The following is a 19,073-nucleotide window of genomic DNA, read 5'->3' as shown; positions in this document are numbered from 1 at the left end:
AAAGATCCTGAATAGCCAACACAGTCTTGAAATATAATAAGGAAGCTGGAGGTATCACAATCTCAGATGTCAAGATATATTACATAGCTGTAGTGATCAAAACAGTATAGTACTGGCACAACAATAGACACATAGGTCAATAGAACAGAATAGAGAGCCCAGAAATAAACCCATACTTATGCAGTCAATTAATCCACTACAAATGAAGCAAGAGTATACAACAGGGAAAGGCAGTCCTTTTAACAAACGGTGCTGGGAACTCTGGATAGCTACATTCAAAGGTATAAAACTGGACTAAGTTTTTATGCCATACACAAACATTAACTCAAAATGGGTGAAAGGTGTAATTGTGAAACTTGAAATTATAAAACTCCTAAGATAAAACATAGGCAGTAATATTATTGGCCTCAACATTACCAACATTTTTCTGGATATGCATCTTCAGACAAATGAAACTAAAGAAAAAAATTAAAAAGTCTGACTACATCAAACTGAAAGTCTTTTGCACAGCAAAGGAAAACATTAACAAGATGAAAAGTCATGCTTACTGACTAGGCAAAGATATTTGCAAATAGTATATCTAATTATGAGTTAATATCCAAAATATTTAATGAATTTGTACAAATAAAAAAAACAATAAATAATTCAATTAAAATGGGCAGACAACATGAACAGACATTTCTCCAAAAAAGATATCCAGATGGCCAACAGACACCTGAAGAAAAGAGGCTTAACATCACTCAACGTCAAGCAAATGAAAGTAAAACCCTTAATAAGACACAAGGAAAGGGTCGGGGAGTGCAGGAGACAGAGCCAGGGCAGAGGCAGTGCAGCACAGGTCTTATTCTGGGCAATGAAACTATTCCCTATGATCCTGTCATGGAGGATAAACATGGACTTTTCTCAAACTCACTGACCTGCACAGCACAAGCAGTGACCCTTACTGGACACTATGACCATTAGCTGATAATAATGTGTCAATACTGAACTATCAATTGTAAGGAATGTAACGTTCACACAAGATGGTGTCCTAATGTGTGAGGAAGCAAAGTGGTAGGTGGGAACACTGTATTTCCCATTCAATTTCCCTTTAACCTAAAACTTCTGTTAAGAACAGTGTCATGATAGGGTCAGGTAGGTGTCTCAGTCTGTTAAGGGTCTGACCCTTTTTTAAAATGTTTATTTATTTTTGAGAGACAGAAAGTGAGAGAGAGTGCGTGTGCATGTGCATGAGTGGAAGAGGGACAGAGAGAGAGGGAGACACAGAATCTGAAGCAGGCTCCGGGCTCTGAGCTGTCAGCACAGAGCCCGATATGGGGCTTGAACTCATGGACTGCAAAAATCATGACCTGAGCCAAAGTCCGAGGCTTAACCGATTGAACCACGCAGGCATCCTCAGTCTGACTCTTGATTTTGGCTCAGGTCATGATCTCACAGTTCATGAGTTTACTACCCATGTCAGGCTCTGTGCTGACAGTGCAGATCCTGCTTGAGATTCTTTCTCTCCCTCTGTCTGCCCCTTCCCTGCTTATGTTCCTCTCCCTCAAAATAAATGAGTAAACTTAAATGAAAAAGTCTTATGACAAAGAGAAGGAGAAATGCCTCTCACTTCAGGGCTCTGCCCTCTTCTTCCCCTCAACGCCAGCTGGCAGACCCTCTTCTGCAGGCGCAGGATCCCCCCAGGAGACCCCCATGGCCTCAGCTGGGGCTTCTCTCATTTCCTCTGCGGACAGGGCTCTGGGGTCAAGACCCTCACGGCTCCATCCAGGGCATGGGTCAGGAGGCTCTGAGCCCGGGTCTGCTTTAGAGAGGGTAGGAGAGGGAGACGTCGTCGAACCAAACGAGAGGCACCAAATTCAGGCAAGAAGGATCAGGCTCTGCACAGAGGCCATTTCCGAAGAGGACTCCGTGAGCTGAGACTGTCCCCAGGGACACCTGGAGAAGAACGAACTAAGGATGGCAGGGCCACAGTAGGGAAGGAAGGTGGGTCACTGTGTCACCCCCAGAACAGTGGATCACCACTTCTGGGACACTTGGACTCAACGTGGGAAACAGGCTGCACCAAACTTCCACAAAACTCTCAGAGCCTGCCGGTTCCACTTGTCTCGTGTGTTGTTACAACTGGAAATCTGTGCTCTGGGTTGGTAGCTCTGGTGACAACCTTCGGTCCAGAGCCGCAGCCCCACTGACATTCACCAAAGACCACGACGGAGGGAGCCTCAGAGGGGGAGACCCTGGGAGCTTTGTAGCAGGACCAGGCTTCTGAGACTGGGGGCAACTAGCCTCACCGAGGGACAAGTCCCCTGCCTGACGCACACACCCGTGCAGAGAAGGGGAAAGGCGTGGCCCTGCCTGAGCCTCCAGGAGTCCTGTAGGGCCAAGTGGGCCGAGAGAGGCCCGAGCTCCAGGCTGCAGCCAGCACGTCCACATCGGCCACTCACCGTGTTAAGTAGTCTCCATTTCTGTCTGTGCAGTGAGCAGAGCAAAGGCAGGAAGCGGGGTCTTCGAGAACCCAGCTGCCCCCTCCACAGGGGGGATGAGGTCAGCCCTGGGTGCCAAGAGGATGGTCGACAGAACCATCCTCGGGGTTCAGAGTGGTCAGTTGTGGCCACAGGACACTGGTGATGGGAGGCAGAGCTAAGAGGCCCTTGAGGGACATGGACGGCCAACTGGTGGCCACCGAAGTGTCTCCCCAGCGGGTCCTGGAAGAGCTGTGGGCTGCCCTGCTGGTGATGTAAGAAAGTGTGGCTCAGGTGCTGGGAGTCTCAGGTTTTGCCGGGACATCCTGGAACGCACTGCGGTGGTGGTGCTCCTAGTGATGAGTGGACACGGTTCAAGGAGAGCAAAGGGGCTGCTTGGGAGGCGAAGTGCCAGGGTGCCAGGGTGAAGTGACCGGGAGAGGCCTGGAAGAGAGGGGGTCAGAGACACAAGCCCTTGAATCCTTCAGGTCGTGTGGGGGGGAGGCCGGCCCTCCCACATTACAAATCGTTGCTCTGGCTGCCTTGACTGGAGATCCCAGCGGGTCCTCAGTGCAGCACGTGGTGCGACTGCTTAAGGAAGGCGGGAAGAGCCAGACTGTGAACCTTCCTCAGGGCAAGGAAGGAGGTACTGTCTCAGGAGCATCACGGGACTGTGGAGAGCCCCCGGCTCCAATGACAGCCCTGACCCGCAGGGACTTGCCCACCCGCGGGCCCAGGATCCCGCCAGCTGCAGGCGCAGAGCGCAGGCAAAGGTGGAGGACGAAGGACGCCGGGAGCTGCGGAATCCAGGAGGCCAGCGGGTCGCCGGCGAGACTGGAGCCAACTCCACCCCCTGGACCAGAACACGCAGAAGATGCTGGCCGTGCCGGGGCTCCCTGGGCCTCACATGGAAGGCGGGGGGGGGGGGGGCGGCTCGGGAGCAGCGGGGAGCAGGGAGGCAGAGACCTGAGACGACCGCGGCCACCTGTCAGCAGTCCCTCCATCCTCGGCTCCTCACCGCCGGCCGTGGTGACTTCCAAGCACCCTTGCGCTCTCCCGAAGCAGAGAAAGAAGAGCCGTCCAGGGAAATGATGCGGGGAACGCGGGGGATCGCGGAGCTCACGGGACAAATAACTCGGCTCCAAGCTGAGAGGAGTCTGCACGGGGAGAACGCCCAGCTGGCACTGGAGGCTCAGACGCTGCAGCTGCCGCTCCCGATCCCGCCCCACGTGCGGGTAGAGCACGTCCCGCACCTGGAGAGAAAGCGGGCTGGGGAGGAGGCGCAGCACGTGCACGGGGAGACGCGGCTTCCCGAGGCGTGCAGGGGGCTGGCCGTCGCCCGCCTCGTGGGCGACCGCTGCAAGAAGATGGCCGAGGGCCCGCGCAGAGAATTGCGGAGAAGCACGATCCCGCGACCAGGAGGATCTCCTCGGCAGAGCCAGAGCCGGAGTGCCGCTCTGTGGGCAGAGAGAGAGGTCTGCGAGCTGAGGAGGCAAAGCCACCACCTCAGGCAGAGGGTGGCCAAGCCTTCGGGGCCGCGGTCCCGCCCGTGCCCCGGGGACCCCGTGCGCCTGCTGCTCCTCCTGCAGCCCCCAGGTGTCCGCGTGGGCCACGGGCTCCCCTGCGTCCCCCGGAGCCCCAGGAGAGAGCGGAGGTGCACCACGAGGCCTCCAGGGCCGGGGGTCGCCTGCAGGTCTGACGCAACTTCCTAGCAGCCGGGCCCTGGACGCCCACCGCCAGGGCACAACCGCTCCTGCGCCTCTCCTCTCCCCCCCGCCCCCCGCCCCCCGCCATGCTACGCCCACTGCTATCTTAGGTTAGCTCAGTGCTTCTTTCTTTTGGCGACGCTGACGGTTCTTCGTGCAGTCCCCTAGAGCGCATGAGTGTGACGTGGTGGTTTCCAATAAAGGTTTGGTCAGCGTGGTTCTTGTGACGCCCTTATTTCCAGGTCATGTGACCCCTGGAGCTGCACAGTGTCAGTGCTGCGACCTTCCGGGGCGTGTGACATGGGAGGGGGCACTTACAGCAAACTCCATCTTGCTGTTGTTACCCGTTTATACATCAACGTAAGTCATGAATTTTGGTATTTGGAAAACACACAAGCAAAGATCCATAAACTACAAACCACTCCATCCCAACTTCGTGTTGTGATTGGTTTAGTGCTTCTGTTCACAGATTACCTTAGGGGAGCTGCTAGTTTGCAAGTGTTTGTTTCCCTACCTTCCATGTTTTGACATCGAGTTGTCTTCAAAGATGTTCTTTGTTTCATCGTGGCTGAACTAATGCAAGGAAACTTTTTCCCTTGATGCAAACACACCCACACACACAAGCACACACAGGCACAGTGCAGACGAAGTGGAAACATAGAGAGAGCTCAGCCTTTTTTTTTTTTTTTTAATGTTTATTTTTGAGAGAGAGACAGAGAGCAAGCAGGGGAGGGGCAGAGAGAGAGGGAAAGAGAGAATCTGAAACAGGATCCAGGCTCTGAGCTGTCAACACAGAGCCCGACAAAGGGCTCACACCCAGGAGCCACGAGATCATGACCTGAGCCGAAGTTGGACACTTAACCGACCCTTAACCGACCGAGCCATCCAGGCCCCCCAAGACAGCTCTCAGTCTTGAGAGAGAACTTAGATACACAATGTGGGAAAGGACACATCCGCACACGCCATTTGTACACACCCCGAAGATCCCTACACAGGCACACAAAGGAGAGCAGGGTGGGGACTGGGGACACACAGGAGGGAACGGTGGACGAGGGGTGCTGAGGCCCCTACACGCTGGCAGTGGGGGCACTGTTCCCACCCTGGGCCTGTACGGAGGGCGGGGAATAGGTGTCTCCTGAGCCAGAGAGGAGCTGTCCAGGGACCCGGGGAACCCGCCCCACCTGCTCTCTTGTGCCCGGCCATCCAGTGCTGGAGCACTGGGCAGTCAGGGGCTCGGCTGTGCAGCCCACAGGACAGAGCCTTCTGGGACAGAGCGGGCCACACGGGGCCCAGGACTCATGGAGGGACAATGAGCGGACACGCGACTCGGTTCCATCTGACCTGGGTGTGTGCTTCACTGCTTTCATTCGCATGCATTTCTCTAAAAATATTTCTTGAGCTTTTTCGATGTCTTCGGCACCGCTAGGGGCTTGGGAGGCAGCAAGGGAACAAACAGCCTCGAGGGGACTGCGGACCCTCTGAGCTGACATTCTGGGCAGGGGCAGGTCAGACAACAGAGAACGAATAAACAAGCAATGGTAATCTGCACTAGCAGGCAATCATGGCGGGCAGGTGGGGCCTGGGGTGGTGGCATAACGTCCAGGTGGGAGTGTGGCCTACAAGACTGTCTGAACTTTAGCAGGGTGGCAATCACTTGGACACCTTGTTACAAACAGATTCTGGTTCAGCGGGTCTCGGTGGGGCTTTGACCCTGTGCTGTCCCGGGCGACGTCCATTCTGGGAGCAGACGTGAGCTCTCCAGGATGTTATGGGGATTATGGAGTTGGAGTGGGCTGAACAGCAGAGGGCAGGAATGTGTCTGGGAGGAGTCACCGTACAGGCAGAGACACAAAGTCACCAACAACCTGGCGGCGGGGCGTGGGGGGTGTCATGTGGCTCGTTTATGCATTTTCCATCAGGGCCTGGGGACTCAAGTCGGAGTCCAGACCCATAGGAAAGCTGTGAAGTGTTAGCCTCCAGGATGTCCCCTTCCTTCCAGTTTTCGTTGTGTTCAGCTGCTGGGGAAGCGGGATGAGACTGAAGGATGCACTGTGACTAAGGGCAATTATCTCATGGCTCCTTCCTGACAATGGTACCTGAGGTGGCTCTGTGCAAGAGCTTAAAACCACATCCCTTACAAGTGCTTTAGCTTGCATGGCTCTTTTTACGGTTCCTCCAGCCAATATTTCCTCTATTCCTTGGGATCTGGAGGTGGTAATGGCTAGACTGCAACTAACCTCAGTCTACTGTCTCTACTAGATTTCTGATGTAAGAATTCTCCATATACTTGGTAACTTAAAACAACACATAATTATTTTATGGTTTTGGAAGATGTAAGTCCAAAATTAGACTCCCTGGGAAAATTTCTGGCTTCAACAGGGCTGCTTTTTTGTAGGGCTTCATCCACATTTTCCAGCTTGAAGGGTCGACCTTGTTTCCTTGCTTGAATTCCATTCTTCCTTTAGGCCATGAACATCATATCATCTTCTTTACTCTCTGATCTCTATGTCTGTCATCACATCTGATTTCCTGCCTCTCTTGTATGTGAACCACTATGATACATTGGTCCCACCTGGATAATGCATCTTGAGTTTATTCTTCAACATAATCACATCTGAAAATTCTGTTTTTCCATGCATAATGACAGATCAGATTCTGAGGAATACGATGTAGACAGCTTTCAGGGTTACATGATTGTCTCTACCACAGAGTGCCTTATGCTTTGCATTTCCCCATATCTAAAAGTTCTTGGTTTGTAAATCCTCTTCTAAGTAACCTTCCTAGCACCTTCTGGTCCCCTCATATGTCACCTTTGGCAATTATTTTAATAGTGGATTGAAAAGATAAATTTACTTAACTTTTCACTTCTCAGTAAGATGGTAGAGTAGAAGGACCCTAAACTGACATCATCCAACAGATTAAACCAGATAACATGCAGTGCTATTAATCCAGAAAATGGCTCCAGAACAAACCCCACAATTAAATGTAGAGGAGAGGACATGTCAAAGAGTGTATGTAGGAAGGGCAGAGACACTGTGCAGAGCTAAAACCCACATGTCTGGTCACTGCAATGAGCAAGCTGCTGGTGCAGAGAGGGGTGAGAAACAAATTGTCACACCAAGAAGCCTGCACAAGGAAGACGAATCCCCATACCATTTGGCTTTGAAAATCAGAGTGGCTGAATTTCGTGAGTTCTTACAACCAGGAGGACTTGAAGCCTGGAATTCAAAACTCAGTAGGTTTGTGTCTAGGAGATTCCAGAGGGTGATAGGAAGCTGAGTCCCTGCTCTTAAAGAGACATCACAAGAAGCAACCTATGGAAATACAGCTTAGAAGCAGCAGTTTGAAAAACACCTGGTGGCATATAGGATAATTAGTTACTAACCTCAGAGTTTGCTGAGGGACTTCTTGCTGAGGAATGGACAGGTGCCACTTTCATCTCTCGTGTCCAACCCCCCCCCCCCCAGGAACCAGTGCTGTGCAGGCATTCTCCACCTAACTTGCCCCATACCAGCCCTCCAGCTAGGCCTGCCTCAGTCCTAGGGCTGCAGGTCCCCTCCCCAAGAATACCTGCGCAAATCTTGCCAACACTGTATCTCCCAACCTCCCACAGAGGATGTGTGCACCTTGTTAAACTGCACCCCCCACCCACTCAGGTGTTGTGGAGTGGCACTGGCCAGCCCTGTCTCTACAGCAGCTGTGTATCCCCTGTGGAGGAGAACCAGCATCGCCTTGTTAAAAGTGTGCACCACACACTCTTTTTTTCAAGAGCAAACAATGTAGTTGACTTTCCTAACACAGAAACAGACACAGAGAGGCAAATGAGGAGACAGAGGAATATGTCCCAAATGAAAGAACAGGACAAAATTGGAACAAGAGGCCTAAGCAAAATGGAGACAAGTAATATACCTGGTAAAGAATTTTAAATAATTGTCATAAAGGTACTCACTGGACTTGAGATAGAGTGGAGGACATAAGTGAGACTCTTAACACAGAGATTAAAAAGACCAATCAGAGAAGAAGAACACAATAATTGACATTAAAAATGTACTTGATGGAATAAATAGCAGGCTAAAGGAAGCAGAGGACTAATTAATAACCTGGAAAAGGGAGTAATGGAAAGTAATCAAGCTGAGCAAGTGAGAGAACAAAGTTATGCTAAATGAGAATAGACATATGGAACTCATTAACGCCATCAAGTGTAATCACATTCACAATATAGAGATCCCAGAAGAAGACAGAGCAAAGGGGGCATAAAATTTCTTTGAAGAAATAATAGCTGAAAATGTCCTAAATCTGGGGAAGGAAACAAATATCCATATCCAGGAGAAACAGAGATTCCCCAACAAAATCAATCCAAAGAGGTCCACACCAAGATACATGGTAATTAAAATGGCAAAATATAGTGACAAAGAAAAAATATTAAAAGCATCAAGAAAAAAGAAGACAGTTACAAGGGAAACCGCATAAGGCTATGAGCAGATTTTTCAGCAGAAACTTTGCAGGCCACAAGGGAGTGGTATGATATATTCAAAATGCTGAAAGGATCAAGAATACTCTATCCAGCAAGGCTATAATCTGGGCTAGAAAGAGAGATAAAGTGTTTCCCAAACAAAAACTAAAGGAGTTTGTGACCACTAAACCAGGCCCGCAAGAACTATTAAAGGGGATGCTCTGAGTGGAAAGGAAAGACCATAAGTGAGAGTACAAAAGTAGGAAAACCGAAAGCAGTAAAAACAAGTATTTCTGTAAAAATCAAAGGATTCACAAAATTAAATGATGTAAAATGTGACACCATATACCTAAAACATGGCGGGGGGGCGGGTAAAGAATAGGTTCAAACCTAAGTGACCATCAATTTAATATAGACTGCTACATGCAGATGTTATATACAAACCGAAGGGTAACCACAAATCAAAAACTAATAATATATGTGCAAAGAATAAAGAGAAAGGAATCCAAGTATATCAGTAAAGAAAGCCAGCAAAACCATGAAAGAGAGCAGGAGAAGAAAGGATCAGATTAAACCTAGAAAAACAACTACAAAACAAGTAACAAAATGGAAATAAATACATACCTATCAATTGAAAGAGAATGCAACTCAATACTGGGGACATGAGTTTGAGCTCCACATTGGGTGTAGAGATAAAAAATAAATAAATAAACTTCAAAAATTACTTTCAATATAAAGGACTATACTTTCTAATCAAAGACATAGAATGTGCAATGGGAAAAGTATAGTCTCTTCAAGATGATGATGTTGGGAAAACTAGACAGCCACATGCAAATAATGAAACTAGACCACTTTCTTACACTATACACCAAAATAATCTCAAAATGGATTAAAGACTGAAATGTGAAACTTGAAAGCATAAAAATCCTAGAGAAGAGCACAGGCAGTAATGTCTCTGACATCAGCAGTAGCAACGTTTTTCTATATATGTCTCCTGAAGCAAAGGAAATAAAAGCGAAAATAAACTATGAGGACTACATCAAAATAAAAACTTCTGCATAGCAAAGGAAACAACAAATCTAAAAGGCAACCTACAGAATGGGAGAAGACGAAAATGATAGCACCACAATCCAAAACCTCTGGGATGCAGCAAAGGCGGTCATAAGAGTAAAGTATATAGCAATCCAGGCCTTCCTAAAGAAGGAAGAAAGATCTCAGATACACAACAAAACATTACAACTTAAGGAGCTGGAAAAAGAACAGCAAATAAAACCCAAAACCAGCAGAAGACAGGAAATAATAAAGATTAGAGCAGAAAGTAATGCTATCGAAACAAAAAAAAAAAAAAAAAAAAGTAAAACAGATCAATGAAACCAGAAGCTAGTTCTTTGAAAGAATTAACAAAATTGATAAACCACTAGACAGTTTGATCAAGAAGAAAAAAGGAAAGGACCCAAATAAGTAAAATCAAGAATGAAAGAGGAGAAATCACAACTAACACAACAGAAATAAAAACAATACTAAGAGAATATTATGAGCAATTATATGCCAATAAAATGGGCAATCTGGAAGAAATGGACAAATTCCTAGAAACATACACTACCAAAACTGAAACAGGAAGAAATAGAAAATTTGAACAGACCCATAACCAGTGAAATCGAATTAGTAATCAAAAATCTGCCAAAAAAAACCCAGAAGAGTCCAGGGCCAGATGGCTTTCCAGGGGAATTCTACCAAACATTTAAGGAAGAGTTAACACCTATTCTCTTGAAACTGCTCCAAAAAATAGAAATGGAGGGAAAACTTCCAAACTCTTTCTATGAGGCCAGCATTACCCTGATTCTAAAACCAGACAGAGACCCCACTAAAAAGGAGAACTATAGACCAATTTCCCTGATGAACATGGATGCAAAAATCCTCAACAAGATATTAGCCAACCGGATCCAACAATACATTAAAAAAATTATTCACCACGACCAAGTGGGATTTATACCTGGGATGCAGGGCTGGTTCAATATCCTCAAAACAATTAACATGATTCATCACATCAGTAAAAGAAAGGACAAGAACCATATGATCCTCTCAATAGATGCAGAGAAAGCATCTGACAAAATACAGCATCCTTTCTTGATAAAAACCCTCAAGGAGGTAGGGATAGAAGGATCATACCTCGAGATGATAAAAGCCATATATGAGCGACCCAATGCTAATATCATCCTCAATGGGGAAAAACTGAGAGCTTTCCCCCTAAGGTCAGGAAGAAGACACGGATGTCCACTCTCGCCACTGTTATTCAACATAGTATTGGAAGTCTTAGCCTCTGCAATCAGACAACACAAAGAAATAAAAGGCATCCAAATCAGCCAGGAGGAGGTTAAACTTTCAGTCTTCGCAGATGACACGCTACTCTATATGGAAAACCCAAAAGATTCCACCAAAAAACTGGTAGAACTGATTTATGAATTCAGCAAAGTTGCAGGATATAAAATCAATGCACAAAAATCAGTTGCATTCCTATACACCAACAATGAAGAGACAGAAAGAGAAATCAAGGAATCGATCCCATTTACAGTTGCGTGCGCGCGCGCGCGCGCGCACACACACACACACACACACACAAATAAAATGCCTAGGAATAAATCTAACCAAAGAGGTGAAAAATCTATACACTGAAAACTATAGAAAGCTTATGAAAGAAATTAAAGAAGACACAAAAAAATGGAAAAAGATTCCATGCTCCTGGATAGGAAGAACAAATATTGTTAAAATGTCGATACTACCCAAAGCAATCTACATATTCAACGCAATCCCTATCAAAGTAACACCAGCATTCTTCACAGAGCTAGAACAAATAATCCTAAAATTTGCATGGAACCAGAAAAGACCCCAAATAGCCAAAGCGATCTTGAAAAAGAAAACCAAAGCAGGAGGCGTCACAATCCCAGACTTCAAGCTATACTACAAAGCTGTAATCATCAAGACAGTATGGTACTGGCACAAGAAGAGACACTCAGATCAATGAAATAGAATAGAGAACCCAGAAATGGACCCACAAACGTATGGGCAACTAATCTTTGACAAAGCAGGAAAGACTATCCAATGGAATAAAGACAGTCTCTTCAGTAAGTGGTGCTGGGAAAACTGGACAGCGACATGCAGAAGAATGAACCTGGACCACTTTCTTACACCATACACAAAAATAAACTCAAAGTGGATGAAAGACCTCAATGTAAGACAGGAAGCCATCAAAATCCTCGAGGAGAAAGCAAGCAAAAACCTCTTTGATCTTGCCCCCAGCAATTTCTTACTCAACACATCTCCAGAGGCAAGGGAAACAAAAGCAAAACTGAACTACTGGGACCTCATCAAAATAAAAAGCTTCTGCACAGCGAAGGAAACAATCAGCAAAACTAAAAGACAACCAACAGAATGGGAGAAGATATTTGCAAATGACATATCAGATAAAGGGTTAGCATCCAAAATCTACAAAGAACTTATCAAACTCAACACCCAAAAAATAAATAATCCAGTGAAGAAATGCACAAAAGACAGGAATAGACACTTCTCCAAAGAAGACATCCAGATGGCCAACCAACACATGAAAAAATGCTCCACATCACTCATCATCAGGGAAATACAAATCAAAATCACAATGAGATACCACCTTACACCTGTCAGAATGGCTAACATTAACAACTCAGGCAATAACAGATGTTGGCGAGGATGCGGAGAAAGAGGATCTCTTTTGCATTGTTGGTGGGAAGCAAGCTGGTGCAGCCACTCTGGAAAACAGTATGGAGGTTCCTCAAAAAACTAAAAATAGAACTACCCTATGACCCAGCAATTGTACTACTAGGCATTTATCCATGGGATAGAGGTGTGCTGTTTTGAAGGGACACATGCACCCCCAAGTTTATAGCAGCGCTATCAACAACAGCCAAAGTATGGAAAGAGCCCAAGTGTCCATCGATGGATGAATGGATAAAGAAGAGGTGGTATACACATACAGTGGAGTATTACTCGGCAATCAAAAAGAATGAAATCTTGCCATTTACAACTACGTAGATGGAACTGGAGGGTATTATGCTAAGTGAAATTAGTCAGAGAAAGACAAAAACCATATGACTTCACTCATATGAGGACTTTAAGAGACAAAACAGATGAACAGAAGGGAAGGGAAACAAAAATAATACAAAAACAGGGAGGGGGACAAAACAGAAGAGACTCATAAATATGGACAACAAACTGAGTTACTGGAGGGGTTGTGGGAGGGGGGATGGGCTAAATGGGTAAGGGGCATTAAGGAATCTACTCCTGAAATCATTGTTTCACTATATACTAACTAATTTGGATGTAAATTTTAAAAAATAAAAAATAAAGTTAAATTAAAAATAAAAGCTTCTGCATAGCAAAGAAAACAACAAATCTAAAAGGCAACCTACAGGATGGGAGAAGATATTTGCAAATGATATATCTGATAAAGGGTTAGCATCCAAAATATATAAAGAATTGATACAACTCAATACACATGCAAAAATGATCCAATTATAAAATAGGCAGAAAACATGAACAGACATTTCTCCAAAGAAGACATCCATATGGCCAACGAACACATGAAAAGATGCTTAACATCACTCATCATCAGGGAAATACAAATCAAAACTATAATGAGATACAACCTCACACCTATCAGAATGGCTAAACTCAAAATCACAAGAAACAAAAAGTGTTGGCAAGGAAGTAGAGAAACAGGAACTCTGTTGCACTGTTAGTAGGAATGCAAACGGGTGCAGCCACTGTGGGAAACGGTATGGAAGTTTCTCAAAAAATTAAAAATGGAAATACCTTATGATCTGGTAATATGCTACTAGGTATTAACCAAAAAAAAAAAAAAAACACTATTTCAAAAGAATGCATGCACCCCTATGTTTATAGAAACATTATTTACAATAGCCAAAATATGGAAGCAGCCCAAGTGTCCATCAATAGATGAATGGATAAAGAAAATGTGAGATATGTATCTGAGATTGAGATATATATATATATATATATATATATATATATATATATAGCATTATACTCTCTAGCTCAATATATGTATGATTTACATATATGATTTATAATGACATGGATGGAGCTAGAGAGTATAACGCTAAGCAAAATAAGTCAGTCAGAGAAAGCAAATACTATATGATTTCACCCATATGTGGAATTTAAGAAGGAAAACAAACAGCAAAGGAAAAAGAGAGAGAGAGAGACAAACCAAGAAAAAGACTCTTAAGGACAGAGAACAAACAGTTGCCGGAGGGGACTGGGTTGGAGAATGGGTAAAATAAGTGAAGGGGATTAAGAGTACATATAACAGTGAGCACTGAGCAGTGTATAGAATTGTTAAATCAGTATCTTCTACACCTGAAACTAATGTAAACACTGTATTTTAACTACACTGGAATCAAAATTAAAAACTTAAAAAATTTATGGGGCATCTGGTGGCTCAGTCATTAAGTGTCTGACTTCAGTGCAAGTCATGATCTCACAGCTCGTGAGTTCGAGCCCAGCATCAGGCTCTGTGCTGACAGCTCAGAGCCTAGAGCCTGCTTTGGATACTGTGTCTCTGTCTCTCTCTGCCCCTCCCCTACTCATGCTATCTCTCTCTCTGTCTGTCTCAAAAATAAATAAATTTTTCAAAAATTAAAAATTTACTTAATATTTAACAAACATATTTCTAAGATAATAAACACATTGCAGCAGTGTGCTGATAATTTAGAGGTACTCTGTGGAACCATCCAAAGTAGAAATAGGGTTTTTGGTAGTTTCCAAAACTGAAGCTCTCTTACAGGACAAAAAAAAAAAAAAATGAAAATCATACCTCCAAAAAGGCTACATACTTTTTAACTACTCTGTGCATGTGTTGGTGCAATGTGAAATAATAATGATTAATAATTAGGGGGTTTAATGGAAAAAGTAGACAATCAGCAAAACAAATGGGTAATATGAGCATTAGGTAGAAACTCTAAGAAAGAATAAATAAGAAATGCTAGAGATTAAAAGTACTTTAACAGAAATGAAAAATTATTTTGAAAATCTTATTAATAAACTAGTAAATTCTGAGCTGCAATATATACCAATAGAAACTTTACAACTGACAAGCAAACAGAAACAAAATGAAAAATATGGGAGAAAATATGTGTCATGTTAATACCAGACAGAGAAGAATGACAAGGCAACATAAGATAAATTTGAGTAAATAATGACTGAGATTTCCCTCAAACTAGTGTCAGACATCAAACTACAGATACAGGAGGATCAGAGTATACCAAGAAGAGTGAATTCTAAAAAATAAAATAGAATAAAAGAAACAGAAGAAAAAACTGAACAAAAAATTTTCAAGAAAATACAGCCTACAGTATTTGTAGGATACCATCAAGTGGACCAATATATCCATGTGGGAGTTCCAGAAAAAGAAAAGATAGAAAAGGAGGCAAAGAGATTATTTAAAAAAATAATAGCCAAACATTTCCCAAATTTGATGGGTGATATGAATTTACAAATCCAAGACACTGAATGAACTGTAAGTAGGATAAACTCCAAGAGATCTTCACCAAGATACATTATAATCAAATTGTCAAAAGGCAAAGACAAGGAGGGAATCTTGAAAGCAGCAAGGCAGAAGGGATTTATACATGTGAGGAATCCTCGGTAAGACTATCAGCAGACTGTCTATAAAATGAGGGAGAAGAGGGGCGCCTGGGTGGCGCAGTCGGTTAAGCGTCCGACTTCAGCCAGGTCACGATCTCACGGTCCGGGAGTTCGAGCCCCGCGTCAGGCTCTGGGCTGATGGCTCAGAGCCTGGAGCCCGTTTCCGATTCTGTGTCTCCCTCTCTCTCTGCCCCTTCCCCGTTCATGCTCTGTCTCTCTCTGTCCCCAAAAAAATAAACGTTGAAAAAAAAATTTTTTTAAATAAAATGAGGGAGAGGGGCGCCTGGGTGGCTCAGTTGGTTAAGCATCCGACTTCGGCTCAGGTCACGATCTCACTGTTCGTGAGTTCGAGCCCCGCGTCAGGCTCTGTGCTGACTGCTCAGAGCCTGGAGCCTGTTTCAGATTCTGTGTCTCCCTCTCTCTCTGACCCTCCCCCGTTCATGCTCTGTCTCTCTCTGACTCAAAAATAAACAAATATTAAAAAATAAATAAATAAAATAAAATAAAATGAGGGAGAAACTAAGTAATTAAGTATTCATAGTAAAAACCAACAGATTAAAACAGATATCATAAAATCTTCTCCAACCACAGCAAAACGAACTTAGAAATCAATAAAAGAAGGAAACTGGAAACTCCACAAATTTGTGGAAATTAAACAGCACACTCTTATAAACCACAGCTTCATCATCCATTCATCAGTTGATGGACATTTACACTCTTTCCATAATTTGGCTATTGTTGAAAGCACTGCTATAAACATTGGGGTACCATTTGCAGCAATGTGGATGGAACTGGAGGGTATTATGCTAACTGAAATAAGTCAGTCAGAGAAAGACAGATACCATATGTTTTCACTCATATGTGGATCTTGAGAAACTTAACAGAGGACCATGGGGGAAGGGAAGGGGAAAAAAAGTCACAAACAGAGAGGGAGGGAGGCAAATCATAAAAGACTCTTAAATACAGAGAACAAACTGAGTGTTGATGGGGGTGGGAGAGAGGGGAAAGTGGGTGATGGGCATTGAGGAGGGGACTTGTTGGGATGAGCACTGGGTGTTGTATGGAAGCCACTTTGACAATAAATTATATTAATATAAATAAATTAATTAAAAACCCCCACATTCTTAAATAACCAATGGATCAAAGAAGAAATCATGAGGAAATTAGAAGGTATTACAGATGAGTGAAAATGAATTTATGAGATACAGTGAAAGCAATGCTAAGGGGGACATTTATAGATATAAATGTTTACATTCAAATGAAGAATGATCTCAAATCAATAACCTATATTTATAACTTCAGGAATTAGAAAAAGAAGAAAAGCTAAATTCAAATCTAGCAGAAGGAAAAAATAATATAGATTAGAACAGAGATAAATAAAATAGAGAATAGAAAAAGTAATAGATAAAATCAACAAACCAAAATTTGTTGATTTGAAAAGATGCACAAAATTTGCAAATGATAGCCTGGACTGAGAAATAAAGAAGACTCAAATTGCTAAAAAAAGTAAAAGTAGTAACATTATTAATAATTCTACAAAAATAAAAATTATTACAAGTACTATACAAAGTATGTGCTAAAATATGGTATAATCTATATGAAATGTACAAATTCTTACAAACATAAAGCCTACTAAGACTTATTCATGAAAAAATTTAAGATCTGATTTGACCTATAACTGATAAGGAGATGGAATCACTACTAAAAAAAACTCACAAAAAAATCACAAGACCAGATGATTTCATTGGTGAATTCTACCAAATATGTAAAGAAGAACGAACACAAATCCTTATCAAACACTTCTAGAAAATTGGAGAGGAAAGAATGCTTCTTAACTTATGATATTATGTCACCATTGCCCTAATACCAAATCCAGGCAAAGATATTATAAAAAAGAAAACAACACGATAAGATCCCTTTATGGAAATTAAGGCAGAAGTCCTAATGCGGGAATGCTAGAAAACACTAGCAGAAGGAATTAGGTAACATATTAGAAAGATTATACACCATGACCAAGTGGAGTTTATTCTTGGAATGCAAGAATGGCTTAACATACAAAAAGTGATCAATATATCACATTAACAGAATGAAAGAAAAAAACACATGTAATCATCTCAATAATTTCATTGGACACAATTCAACACCCTTTTATGATGAGAATACTCAACAAACTAGGAATAGAAAGAAAGTACCTGAACATATTAAAGACCATATATGAAAACTCATAGCTAACACCATCCTCATTCTTAGAGACAGAAAGCAGAGCAAAGCTTACAGGAACTTAGGGTAGGAAAGAATGAGAAGTTATTCTGTTTGGGGTGATGAAAAAGTTCTGGAGATGGACAGTGGTAATGTTTGCATAATGGCACAACAGTGTGAATGCCATTTAACTGTGCACTTAGAATGGTTGAAATGGTAAATCTTACTTTATATTTTACCACACTTAAAAAAATTCTGTGACACAGGTAATCATTTGAAAATACATTTGTGGGGAGAGAGAGAGTCAACGTGATGGAGAAGAAGGGGGGTCTGAAGTTTCCTTGTCCCTCAACCACAGCAATATTGAGGCCAAAAGACTTGGGATTCCAGGAATCTGGGCTACAGAGTGACAGAAACATCTTCAGGGACCCACGGGTACAACTTGGCAGACCATAGGTTTACTTCAATGAACAAATCAAAGCACACCTGGTGAAAGGTCCAAACCCCCACTACGAGTAGGGAGATAAAGCAACCAGAGTCACAGCAACAGAGAGCGCACAATACACTCCAAAAATACCTCCTGAAGGGCCAGACCCTTGATAGTGTATGACCCCTTTTTATTATAGTAGTGCTCACAGATGCAAGACACATAAGAAGCTATTAAAACACATAAGGGACAGAAAACTAGCCAAAATGATGAAGTGGAAGAATTCTCCTTAAAAGAAATTCCAGGAAGAAATGACAGCTAGAGAATTTCTCAAAACAGATATAAATAATATATCTGATCAAGAATTTAGAATAATAGTCATAAGGTTAATACCTGGGTTTGGAAAAAGCATAGAAGACAGCAGAGAATCTATTGCTGCATAGATCAAGGAACTAATAGTCATGACAAATTAAGAAATGTTGTAAATGAGGTGCAAAATAAACTAGATGCAGTGACAGCAAGGATGGAGGAATCAGAGGGGAGAATAAGTGAAATAGAAAGCAAATTAGGGAAAATGATGAAGATGAAAAAAAGAGAGATAAGGAAATACTAGACCACAAGGGGAGAACTAGAGAATTAAGTGATTCAATGAAACATAATAATATCCATATCATAAGGATTCTAGAAAAAGAAGAGAGAAAGAGGCAGAACGTTTACTTGAACAAATTATAGCTGAGAACTTCCCTAATCTGGGGAAGGAACCAGACATCCAAATCCAGGAGGCACAGAGAACTCCTTTCAGATTTAATAAGAATAGGTATTCACCGTGGTATGTCATAGTGAAACTAGCAAAATACAAAGATAAAAAGAGAATTCTGAAAGCACCTAGGGACAAATGGGCCTTAACCTACAAAAGTAGACACATAGGAGTAGTAACAGACCTGTCCACTGAGACTTGGCCGGCCAGAAGGGAGTGGCAGGAAATAGTCAATGTGCCACATAGGAAAAATATGCAGCCAAGAATCCTTTATCCAGTAAGACTATCATTCAGAATAGAAGGAGAGATAAAGGCTTTCCCAGAAAAACAAAAACTGAAGGAGTTCATGACCACTAAACCAGTCCTACAAGAG

The sequence above is a fragment of the Puma concolor genome, chromosome D4 (genome assembly GCF_028749965.1).
Source record: "Puma concolor isolate L17-30 chromosome D4, mPumCon1.1.hap2, whole genome shotgun sequence".
Lineage (NCBI taxonomy): Eukaryota > Metazoa > Chordata > Mammalia > Carnivora > Felidae > Puma > Puma concolor.
The sequence above is the reverse complement of the archived record's forward strand: the minus strand, read 5'-3'. Positions refer to the sequence as shown.